The 12,990-nt window shown below is 41.0% G+C and overlaps 1 long non-coding RNA gene across 1 annotated transcript in view; it reads left to right on the forward strand.

Moving 5' to 3' along the window:
* Positions 1-1,623: 1,623 nt before the first annotated feature.
* The window catches only part of LOC141083336 (uncharacterized), a 150,076-nt gene continuing 138,709 nt past the window's right edge, over positions 1,624-12,990 (forward strand). The window contains exon 1 of the long non-coding RNA XR_012230690.1: positions 1,624-1,677. This is a non-coding gene — a long non-coding RNA (uncharacterized lncRNA). The remainder of the gene's footprint in view (positions 1,678-12,990) is intronic.

A 12,990-nucleotide genomic window follows, 5' to 3' on the forward strand; every position in this document is an offset into this window, starting at 1 on the left:
ATATATACCAGGATGGGGATATATATATACCAGGATGGGGGACATATATACCAGGATGGGGGATATATATACCAGGATGGGGGATATATATACCAGGATGGGGAACATATATACCAGGATGGGGGATATATATACCAGGATGGGGGACATATATACCAGGATGGGGGATATATATACCAGGATGGGGAACATATATACCAGGATGGGGAACATATATACCAGGATGGGGGATATATATACCAGGATGGGGAACATATATACCAGGATGGGGGATATATATACCAGGATGGGGGATATATATACCAGGATGGGGAACATATATACCAGGATAAGGGACATACATACCAGGATGGGGGACATATATACCAGGATGGGGGACATATATACCAGGATGGGGGATATATATACCAGGATGGGGGACATATATACCAGGATGGGGACATATATACCAGGATGGGGGATATATATACCAGGATGGGGGACATATATACCAGGATGAGGGACATATATACCAGGATGGGGGATATATATACCAGGATGAGGGACATATATACCAGGATGGGGGATATATATATACCAGGATGGGGGACATATATACCAGGATGGGGGACATATATACCAGGATGGGGGACATATATACCAGGATGGGGGATATATATACCAGGATGGGGAACATATATACCAGGATGGGGGATATATATACCAGGATGGGGGATATATATACCAGGATGGGGAACATATATACCAGGATGGGGGACATATATACCAGGATGGGGGATATATATACCAGGATGGGGAACATATATACCAGGATGGGGGATATATATACCAGGATGGGGGATATATATACCAGGATGGGGAACATATATACCAGGATAAGGGACATATATACCAGGATGGGGGATATATATACCAGGATGGGGGACATATATACCAGGATGGGGACATATATACCAGGATGGGGGATATATATACCAGGATGGGGGACATATATACCAGGATGGGGACATATATACCAGGATGGGGGATATATATACCAGGATGGGGGACATATATACCAGGATGGGGGACATATATACCAGGATGGGGGATATATATACCAGGATGGGGGATATATATACCAGGATGGGGGACATATATACCAGGATGGGGGATATATATACCAGGATGGGGGACATATATACCAGGATGGGGGATATATATACCAGGATGGGGGACATATATACCAGGATGGGGACATATATACCAGGATGGGGGATATATATACCAGGATGGGGGACATATATACCAGGATGGGGAATATATATACCAGGATGGGGGACATATATACCAGGATGAGGGACATATATACCAGGATGGGGACATATATACCAGGATGAGGGACATATATACCAGGATGGGGACATATATACCAGGATGGGGACATATATACCAGGATGGGGGATATATATACCAGGATGGGGGACATATATACCAGAACAGCGCACATACAGTATATATCAGGATGTGGGATGTACAGTAGATAATAGATAGATTTGCGTCTTTGTATCTCACTTATTGGACGCACATTTCTGAAGCAGCGACTTAGTGAATTACATTTCGGATTACATTTGTTTGTTTGAGTCGCTGAATTGGAAAACACAGAGCGGAGCCATAAGGGAGAGCACCGCATTCATTGTGAGTACGCGTCCAGATGGGGGGGGGGCGCAGGAGCAATTATACCTGACAAAAGATGCAAACAAAGGCGCTTTTATCAGACTCTGAGCAAATAGCGAAGACGGCGTAGTGGGGAGAGCGCTGAGCTCGCAGCACCGCCGCCGCCCTGAACGCTGCATATTAATAGGGGGATGACTGTCACTTACATAGAACAATGGGAACACCGACCCAAAATGTCACCACCCGCATCAGATCCATGCGGGCAACATTCCTGACACAGACTGTACAGAGAATCGGTCGGGCAGAGGAAAACCAGACAGGATCTGAGCCCGGATGTAACATCTGTACCAGGGCCCAGGAGAGTCGTCCTGCCCAAACCACGGGCCCAGGAACCAGTCTGTCAGCGACATCGCAGCCGTGTATGTTTGACGCTGCGTCGTTTCAGAGTAAAACATTCTTTGAAAAGTCGACCGGGGACATGACGTCTCGAGAGACAATGCGATGCAGGTCCCCGGCGGCTTCTCCATGTCCTCAGCCCTTTATCCCTGGTATTTCTATGTGTGTGTACAGAAAGAGACCTGTCAGACTGCGGGAAAGGGGGGAGTCTCCGAGGACCAGCCTCAGACCACTGATCCAAGACACATCCAGGTCCCCAAAGTAGGTTCTATATGAAGCGACACAAAGTCTCACCATAAAATACATCTGCAATAACACAACAATGTCTGACCGAGGAGAAGGCAACATGAAGGGAGGAGCTAGGAGGTTCCCGAACATATACTGAGGGCTGTGTAACAGAGGACCCTCCAATGTCAGATTGCAATTATATTCCTGTACATAGGGGGCAGTATTATAGTAGTTATATTCTTGTATATAGGGAGCAGTATTATAGTAGTTATATTCTTGTACATAGGGGGCAGTATTATAGTAGTTATATTCTTGTACATAGTGAGCAGTATTATAGTAGTTATATTCTTGTACATAGGAGCAGTATTATAGTAGTTATATTCTTGTACATAGGGGCAGTATTATAGTAGTTATATTCTTGTACATAGTGAGCAGTATTATAGTAGTTACATTCTTGTACATAGGAGCAGTATTATAGTAGTTATATTCTTGTACATAGGAGCAGTATTACAGTAGTTATATTCTTGTACATAGGGGCAGTATTATAGTAGTTATATTCTTGTACATAGGAGCAGTATTATAGTAGTTATATTCTTGTATATAGGATCAGTATTATAGTAGTTATATTCTTGTACATAGGAGCAGTATTATAGTAGTTATATTCTTGTACATAGGGGTAGTATTATAGTAGTTATATTCTTGTACATAGGGGCAGTATTATAGTAGTTATATTCCTGTACATAGGCGCAGTATTATAGTAGTTATATTCTTGTACATAGGGGCAGTATTATAGTAGTTATATTCTTGTACATAAGAGCAGTATTATAGTAGTTATATTCCTGTACATAGGGGCAGTATTATAGTAGTTATATTCTTGTACATAAGAGCAGTATTATAGTAGTTATATTCCTGTACATAGGGGCAGTATTATAGTAGTTCTATTCTTATACATAGGGGCAGTATTATAGTAGTTATATTCTTATACATAGGGGCAGTATTATAGTAGTTATATTCCTGTACATAGGCGCAGTATTATAGTAGTTATATTCTTGTACATAGGGGCAGTATTATAGTAGTTATATTCTTGTACATAAGAGCAGTATTATAGTAGTTATATTCCTGTACATAGGGGCAGTATTATAGTAGTTCTATTCTTATACATAGGGGCAGTATTATAGTAGTTATATTCTTGTACATAGGGGCAGTATTATACTAGTTATATTCCTGTACATAGGCGCAGTATTATAGTAGTTATATTCTTGTACATAGGGGCAGTATTATAGTAGTTATATTCTTGTACATAAGAGCAGTATTATAGTAGTTATATTCCTGTACATAGGGGCAGTATTATAGTAGTTATATTCTTGTACATAAGAGCAGTATTATAGTAGTTATATTCCTGTACATAGGGGCAGTATTATAGTAGTTCTATTCTTATACATAGGGGCAGTATTATAGTAGTTATATTCTTATACATAGGGGCAGTATTATAGTAGTTATATTTTTGTACATAGGGAGCAGTATTATAGTAGTTATATTCTTGTACATAGGAGCAGTATTATAGTAGTTATATTCGTGTACATAGGGGGCAGTGTTATAGTAGTTATATTCTTGTACATAGGAGCAGTATTATAGTAGTTATATTCTTGTACAAAGGGGCAGTATTATAGTAGTTATATTCTTGCATATAGGGAGCAGTATTATAGTAGTTATATTTGTGTACATAGGGGGCAGTATTATAGTAGTTATATTCTTGTACATAGGAGCATTATTATAGTAGTTATATTCTTGTACATAGGGGGAGTATTATAGTAGTTATATTCTTGTACATAGGGGCAGTATTATAGTAGTTATATTCTTGTACATAAGAGCAGTATTATAGTAGTTATATTCCTGTACATAGGGGCAGTATTATAGTAGTTCTATTCTTGTACATAGGGGCAGTATTATAGTAGTTATATTCTTATACATAGGGGCAGTATTATAGTAGTTATATTTTTGTACATAGGGAGCAGTATTATAGTAGTTATATTCTTGTACATAGGAGCAGTATTATAGTAGTTATATTCGTGTACATAGGGGGCAGTGTTATAGTAGTTATATTCTTGTACATAGGAGCAGTATTATAGTAGTTATATTCTTGTACATAGGGGCAGTATTATAGTAGTTATATTCTTGCATATAGGGAGCAGTATTATAGTAGTTATATTCTTGTACATAGGGGGCATTGTTATGAATGGGTCACCGTGGAGAAAAAAGCAAACAAGCTAAGCCACAGAAAACCAGAGTGGTTGGTAACTATGTAGATTGCAGATCCCTGATCTTACCACACAGCTAGCAGTAGCCGTGGAGCGTGCCTACGATGAACCTAGACGCCTCGTCACGGCCGGAGGACTAAATAAGCCTAAAGCAAGAAAAGGGAAAACTAACTGCCCCAGAGCAGACCCCAAAGGAATAGATAGCCCCCACACATGTATTGACGGTGAAACAAGATGAAGGCACAAACACAGGCAGGAAAATAGGCTGAGCAAATGATGGGGCCCAAACTAACTAGACAGGAAAGGAAAGGGAAGACACTGTCTGCAAGCTGCAAAAAACCCTACAAAAATAATGTCCAACACTTCTAATAGCAAAGTTAACCCTGAAGTCACTAGACTTCTCCCACTATATCAGCATTCTGAAATATTCTGAGACAGAGCAAAAAGAGACCGAACTAGTAAGGGACAAAAAGCCAATTGGCAAAATACTGATAAATAAGAGTAGAAATTCAGCTCAGTTCCCAGCCGGGGCTGGCAGACCACACAAAAAACTGAATAGTCCAACAAAATCAAGTGTGAACATTAGCAGAAAAACTTAGCTTTAGATGACTGGAACATAGCTGAAAATCAAGAGCTGACAAGCCAGAAGGAATCACCAGCAACTGAATAGGGCGTCGGCTGTCTTAAATCCAATCTGAGAATCCTGAGATCCAATCGTCATCCTCATTCCCAGGTGGCAGATCTCCACCGATCAAACCAGCTGCACCACCTCCCGTCACCACCAGAGGGAGTCCAGAAGGGGAACTCACAACTGGTGAACCAGAGAATGAACTCACAACAGAACCCGCCCCTTGAGGAGGGGTCACCGAACCCTCATCCACGCCACCAGGCCGATCAGGATGGGCCCGGTGAAAAGCACGAACCAATCTATTGGCATGAATATCAGAGGCAGAGACCCAAGAATTATCCTCCTGACAATAACCCTTCCATTTGACTAAATACTGGAGTCTCCGTCTAACCAAACGAGAATCCAATATTTTCTCTACCTCATATTCCACATTGCCTTCGACCAACACAGGGTCAGGAGGTGCTGCCATAGGAACCACTGGCTCAACAAACCTCTTCAACCTAGATTTGTGAAATACGTTATGGATCTTGAACGTAACTGGAAGAGCCAATCGAAAGGAAACAGGATTAAGAATTTCCAAAATCTTATAAGGACCAATAAATCTTGGCTTAAATTTAGGAGATGCAACCTTCATAGGAATATTCTTAGACGACAACCAAACCATATCACCCACTTTAAACCGGGGACCAATGGTCCTATACCGGTTGGAAAATCGCTGGGCCTTTTCCTGAGAGAGTGACAACTTATCCACCACTTGGTCCCATATCTGCTGCATTCTCTTAACCACAGTGTCCACACCCGGGCAGGACGAAGATTCCACTTGCCCTGAAGAGAATCGAGGATGAAACCCAAATTACAGAAAAAGGGTGACATGAAAGTGGCAGAACTAGCTCTATTGTTCAGTGCGAATTCGGCCAAGGGCAAAAATGAGACCCAATCATCCTGATCAGTGGAAATAAAACATATCAAATAAGACTCCAAGGTCTGGTTTGTTCTCTCAGTCTGTCCATTGGTCCTGGGATGAAACGCGGAGGAGAAGGATAACTCAATTCCCAGATTGGAACAAAAGGCTTTCCAGAATCTGGAAAAAAAACTGGACTCCTCTGTTCACAATGTTCTCAGGAATCCCATGTAACCGAACCACCTGTTGTAAAAACAAGGGCACCAACTCAGCAGAAGATGGCAACTTTGGGAGTGGTACAATCTATCACAAAACACCCAGATAACAGTCATTCTCTGAGAGACAGGAAGATCAGAAATAAAATCCATTGAGATATGGGTCCATGGCCTCTTGGGCACCGGCAAGGGCATCAGCAACCCACTAGAACGAGAACAGGGTTTAGACCGAGAACATTGTACAAAATTCCTGACGTCACGAGATAAGGCAGGCCACCAAAAGGACCGACTCACCAACTCTGGTGCTAAAAATACCTGGATGACCAGCCAATGCGGAGCAATGAATTTCAGACATCACTCTCTTTCTCCACTGGTCAGGAACATACAATTTTCCCATAGGGCAACGCTCAGGTTTATCCTCCTGAAATTCCTCCAGGGCGCGTCTCAAATCGGACGAAATGGCAGAAAGAACTACCCCCTCACCTAGGATGGTAGTAGGCTCGGTCACACTAAGAGAATCGGCAAAGAAACTCCTAGAAAGGGCATTTGCCTTAACTTTCTTAGTGCCCAGAAGAAAAGAGACCACAAAATTAAAACTCGTGAAAACAAGGCCCATCTAGCCTGTCTAGGATTCAAGCGTTTGGCCCACTCCAGATAAATCAAATTCTTGTGATCGGTGAGGACCACAACTTGATGTCTAGCTCCCTCCAACCAATGTCTCCACTCCTCAAATGCCCACTTCATGGCCAACAATTCCCGATTCCCCACGTCATAGTTGCGTTCAGATGGGGAGAACCTTCGAGAAAAGAAGGCACAGGGATTCATCTTAGAGGTCACAGGGTCTTTTTGGGACAAAACAGCTCCTGCACCAATCTCAGAAGCATCTACCTCCACCTGAAATGGAAGTGAGACATCAGGTTGCCGTAAAACTGGAGCTGAAGTAAACCTCCGCTTAAGCTCCTGAAATGCTGAGACAGCCTCAGGAGACCAATTCAGCACATCAGCTCCCTTCTTGGTCAGATCTGTCAGTGGTTTGACAATACCAGAAAAATTACCTATAAATTTACGATAGAAATTAGCAAAACCCAAAAACTTCTGGAGGGCCTTCAAAGAAGTAGACTGAACCCAATCATAAATGGCCTGGTCCTTGGCCGGGTCCATTTCAATAGTCGATGGAGATAAGATAAATCCCAAAAATGAAATCCTCTGTACACCAAAGAGGCATTTCGATCCCTTAACAAACAGGGAATTCTCCCTCAAAATCCGGAACACAGTCCGGACATGTTCCACATGAGAATCCCAATCACTAGAAAAGATCAAAATATCATCCAGATAGATGATCAAAAACTTATCCACAAAGTCTCGGAAAATATCATTCATAAAGGAATGGAAGACAGAAGGGGCATTAGAGAGCCCAAAAGGCATCACCAGGTACTCAAACTGTCCCTCCGGAGTATTAAACGCCGTCTTCCATTCATCCCCGTGCTTGATGCGAATAAGATTATACGCCCCCCTGAGGTCAAGCTTAGTAAACCAGCAGGCACTCTTAACTCTGGAGAATAAATCAGACATCAGAGGTAACGGGTACTGATATTTAACCGTCATCTTGTTAAGGGAACGATAATCAATACACGGTCTTAATGAACCATCTTTCTTGGCCACAAAAAAACCCCAGCACCTAAAGGTGACGAGGATGGTCTAATATGACCCTTCTCCATCGACTCCTTAATATAGGATCGCATAGCATCATGTTCGGGTACTGATAAGTTGAAGAGCCGACCCTTGGGAAATTTACACCCAGGCATCAACTCAATTGCACAGTCATAACTCCTATGAGGAGGCAAAGATGCAGACTTAGGCTGGTTTCACACTTGCGTTTTTTTGCGCTGGATTTTAGCGCTAAAAAAGCATGCGTTTTTTTTTCCTATATTTTGCATGGGATGCGCTTATGTGCGCATACACATGAGTTTGTATGCGTTTTTCCGCACATGCGTTTTTTTGCGGTATGCGCTCGGGCGCACAAAATGCATCCTGTTGCATTTTTTGGGCGTCCGACTTGCCTCAAAAAACACATGCGCGCGCAATGCGTTTTTTTACAGCAAGACACCCATTATAAGTCTATGGGTGTGCATTGGCATGCTTATGTATGCGTTTTTTTGCACATGCGTTTTTTTTTTTACCATTAGTTAGACAATGGAATTTAGGGGTTTGGGTTAGAGTTAGGGTTAGTTAAGGGGGTTTAGGGTTAGGGTTAGCTAGGGTTTAGGGTTAGGGTTTGTGTTAGGGTTAGTAGGGTTTGGTTAAGGGTTAGGGTCAGGGTTAGTATGGTTTGGTTAAGGGTTAGGGTCAGGGTTAGGGTTAGGGTTAGGGTCAGGGTTAGTAAAGTCATGGTTTGGGTTAGTGTGAGGGGCCACCTAATGTTGGAAAAAAAACGCAAGCGCGGTAAAAACGCACTAAAAACGCATACAAATGCATAAAAACGCTGCGTTTTTTTCATGCGTTTGTATGCGTTTTTTCAATGCGTTTTTTTGCGGGAAAAACGCGCTGCAAAAAAAAGCAAGTGTGAAAGTAGCCTTACTCTCACTAAATACATCAGAAAAATCGGCTAGATAATCAGGAATATCATGAGACTGAGGAGAGGTCGAGAAAACAGGAGCGTCCCTAAGAACACACTGACAACCCCAACTCACCACAGACCCAGATTTCCAATCCAAAACTGGATTATGAGTTTGCAACCAGGGGAACCCCAGAACAATAGTATCATGCAAATTATGCAGCACCAAAAATTTACAAGTTTCTTGGTGGTCTGGGGCAACTCGCATTATCACCTGGGTCCAAAACTGAGGTTTATTCTCCGCCAAAGGAGTAGCATTAATACCCCTCAAAGGAATGGGCGTCCGCAGAGGCGTCATGGAAAAACCACAACGTTTAGCAAAGTCCAAATCCATCAGATTCAACGCTGCTCCTGAATCCACAAAAGCCTTAGTGGAAAACGTGGAAAAGGAGCAGATCAGAGTAATTGCCAAAAGGAACTTAGGTTGTATACTGCCTACAGCAAATGTGTGTGCAAAACGTTTCTCTCGTTTTGGCAGACAGAAATAATATGAGAGGCGTCGCCACAGAAAAAACAGAGCTTATTACGCCTTCTAAACTCCCGACGTTGCGCCCTAGACAAAACCCCATCACATTGCATAGGTTCAGACATTTGTTCAAAAGGTGGCAGCGCCTCCCGTGTACTTTTACATTCACGTAAACGCCGATCAACTTGAATGGCTAATGACATAGAATCATCCAGACCAGAGGGAACAGGAAATCCCACCATAATATATTTTACTGTCTCTGATAAACCTTTCCGAAAGAGAGCTGCCAAGGCACTATCATTCCAGGTAGTAAGGACCGCCCACTTTCGGAATTTTTGACAGTATAACTCTGCAGAATCCTGACCCTGGCTCAATGCCAACAGGGTTCTCTCAGCTTGATCAATAGCATTAGGTTCATCATACAACAACCCCAAGGCTTGAAAAAATGCATCCACATTAGGCAGAATAGGATCTTCAGGTGTCAAAGAAAACGCCCAATCCTGGGGATCGCCGCGCAGCAAGGAGATGACAATTTTAACCTGCTGCGCAGAGCTCCCCGATGAGTTAGGCTTCAAGGCAATAAATAATTTACAATTATTCTTAAAATTCAAAAATTTAGACCGATCCCCAAAAAACACATCAGGAGTAGGGATCCTTGGTTCAGCAGCATGTGAATGAGCGAGATAGGTGGAAATTCCCCGCACTTCAGCAGTGAGCTGCTCCACACGATCAGACAATTGCTTAATCTCCATTAAAAAAAAAAATCCTCCTACGGCCCCAGAGAAAAAGAGGAAAAAATATACATATAAAAAAAAAAATTCTGCCACTTTTTTTTTTTTTTACAATTCTTTCCTGCTTTTGAGTACCCTAGAATCTGCAATATGGCTGGTGATTCTGTTATGAATGGGTCACCGAGTAGAAAAAAGCAAAACAAGCTAAGCCACAGAAAACCAGAGTGGTTGGTAACTATGCAGATTGCAGATCCCTGATCTTACCACACAACTAGCAGTAGCCGTGGAGCGTGCCTACGATGAACCTAGACGCCTCGTCACGGCCGGAGGACTACATAAGCCTAAAGCAAGAAAAGGGAAAACTTACTGCCCCAGAGCAGACCCCAAAGGAATAGACAGCCCCCACACATGTATTTACGGTGAAACAAGATGAAGGCACAAACACAGGCAGGAAAATAGGCTGAGCAAATGATGGGGCCCAAACTAACTAGACAGGAAAGGAAAGGGAAGACACTGTCTGCAACCTGCAAAAAACCCTTCAAAAATAATGTCCAACACTTCTGATAGCAAAATTAACCCTGAAGTCACTAGATAGCAAAATTAAACCTGAAGTCACTAGACTTCTCCCACTATATCAGCACTTTGAAATATTGTGAGACAGAGCAAAAAGAGACTGAACTAGTAAGGGACAAAAAGCCAATTGGCAAAATACTGATAAATAAGAGTGGAAATTCAGCTCAGCCCCCAGCCGGGGCTGGCTTACCACACAAAAAACTGAATAAACCAAAAAAATCAAGTGTGAACATTAGCAGAAAAACTTAGCTTTAGATGACTGGAACATAGCTGAAAACCAAGAGCTGACAAGCCAGAAGGAATCACCAGCAACTGAATAGGGTGTCGGCTGTCTTAAATCCAATCTGAGAATCCTGAGATCAATCGTCATCCTCATTCTCAGGTGGCAGTTCTCCACCCATCAAACCAGCTGCACCACCTCCCGTCACCACCAGAGGGAGTCCAGAAGGGGAACTCACAACTGGTAAACTAGAGAATGAACTCACAACAGGGCAGTATTATAGTAGTTATATTCTTGCACATAGGGGCAGTATTATAGTAGTTATATTCTTGTGTATAGGGGACAGTATTATAGTAGTTGTATTCTTGTACATAGGGGCAGTATTATAGTTGTTATATTCCTGCACATAGGAGCAGTATTATAGTAGTTGTTTTCTTGTACATAGGGGCAGTATTATAGTAGTTATATTCTTGTACATAGGGGCAGTATTATAGTAGTTATATTCTTGTACATAGGGTCAGTATTATAGTAGTTATATTCTTGTACATAGGGGCAGTATTATAGTAGTTATATTCTTGTATATAGGGGCAGTATTATAGTAGTTATATTCCTGTACATAGGAGCAGTATTATAGTAGTTATATTCTTGTACATAGGAGCAGTATTATAGTAGTTATATTCCTGTACATAGGAGCAGTATTATAGTAGTTATATTCTTGTACATAGGGGCAGTATTATAGTAGTTAGATTCTTGTACATAGGGGGCAGTATTATAGTAGTTATATTCTTGTATATAGGGGCAGTATTATAGTAGTTATATTCTTGTACATAGGGGCAGTATTATAGTAGTTATATTCTTGTACATAGGGGGCAGTATTATAGTAGTTATATTCCTGTACATAGGAGCAGTATTATAGTAGTTATATTCTTGTACATAGGGGCAGTATTATAGTAGTTATATTCTTGTATATAGGGGCAGTATTATAGTAGTTATATTCTTGGACATAGGGGGCAGTATTATAGTAGTTATATTCTTGTACATAGGGGGCAGTATTATAGTAGTTATATTCTTGTACATAGGGGGCAGTATTATAGTAGTTATATTCTTGTACATAGGGGCAGTATTATAGTAGTTATATTCTTGTACATAGGGGGCAGTATTATAGTAGTTATATTCTTGTACATAGGGAGCAGTATTATAGCAGTTATATTCTTGTACATAGAGGCAGTATTATAGTACGGTAGTTATATTCTTGTACATAGGGGCAGTATTATAGTACGGTAGTTATATTCTTGTACATAGGGGGCAGTATTATAGTTGTTATATTCTTGTACATAGGGGCAGTATTATAGTAGTTATATTCTTGTACATAGGGGCAGTATTATAGTTGTTATATTCTTGTACATAGGAGCAGTATTATAGCAGTTATATTCTTGTACATAGGGGCAGTATTATAGTTGTTATATTCTTGTACATAGGAGCAGTATTATAGTAGTTATATTCTTGTACATAGGGGGCAGTATTATAGTTGTTATATTCTTGTACATAGGAGCAGTATTATAGTAGTTATATTCTTGTACATAGGGGCAGTATTATAGTAGTTATATTCTTGTATATAGGGGCAGTATTATAGTAGTTATATTCTTGGACATAGGGGGCAGTATTATAGTAGTTATATTCTTGTACATAGGGGGCAGTATTATAGTAGTTATATTCTTGTACATAGGGGGCAGTATTATAGTAGTTATATTCTTGTACATAGGGGCAGTATTATAGTAGTTATATTCTTGTACATAGGGGGCAGTATTATAGTAGTTATATTCTTGTACATAGGGAGCAGTATTATAGCAGTTATATTCTTGTACATAGAGGCAGTATTATAGTACGGTAGTTATATTCTTGTACATAGGGGCAGTATTATAGTACGGTAGTTATATTCTTGTACATAGGGGGCAGTATTATAGTTGTTATATTCTTGTACATAGGGGCAGTATTATAGTAGTTATATTCTTGTACATAGGGGCAGTATTATAGTTGTTATATTCTTGTACATAGGAGCAGTATTATAGCAGTTATATTCTTGTACATAGGGGCAGTATTATAG

This window comes from Dendrobates tinctorius, unplaced genomic scaffold (genome assembly GCF_039654945.1).
Source record: "Dendrobates tinctorius isolate UK_male_01 unplaced genomic scaffold, ASM3965494v1 ptg000020l, whole genome shotgun sequence".
NCBI lineage: Eukaryota > Metazoa > Chordata > Amphibia > Anura > Dendrobatidae > Dendrobates > Dendrobates tinctorius.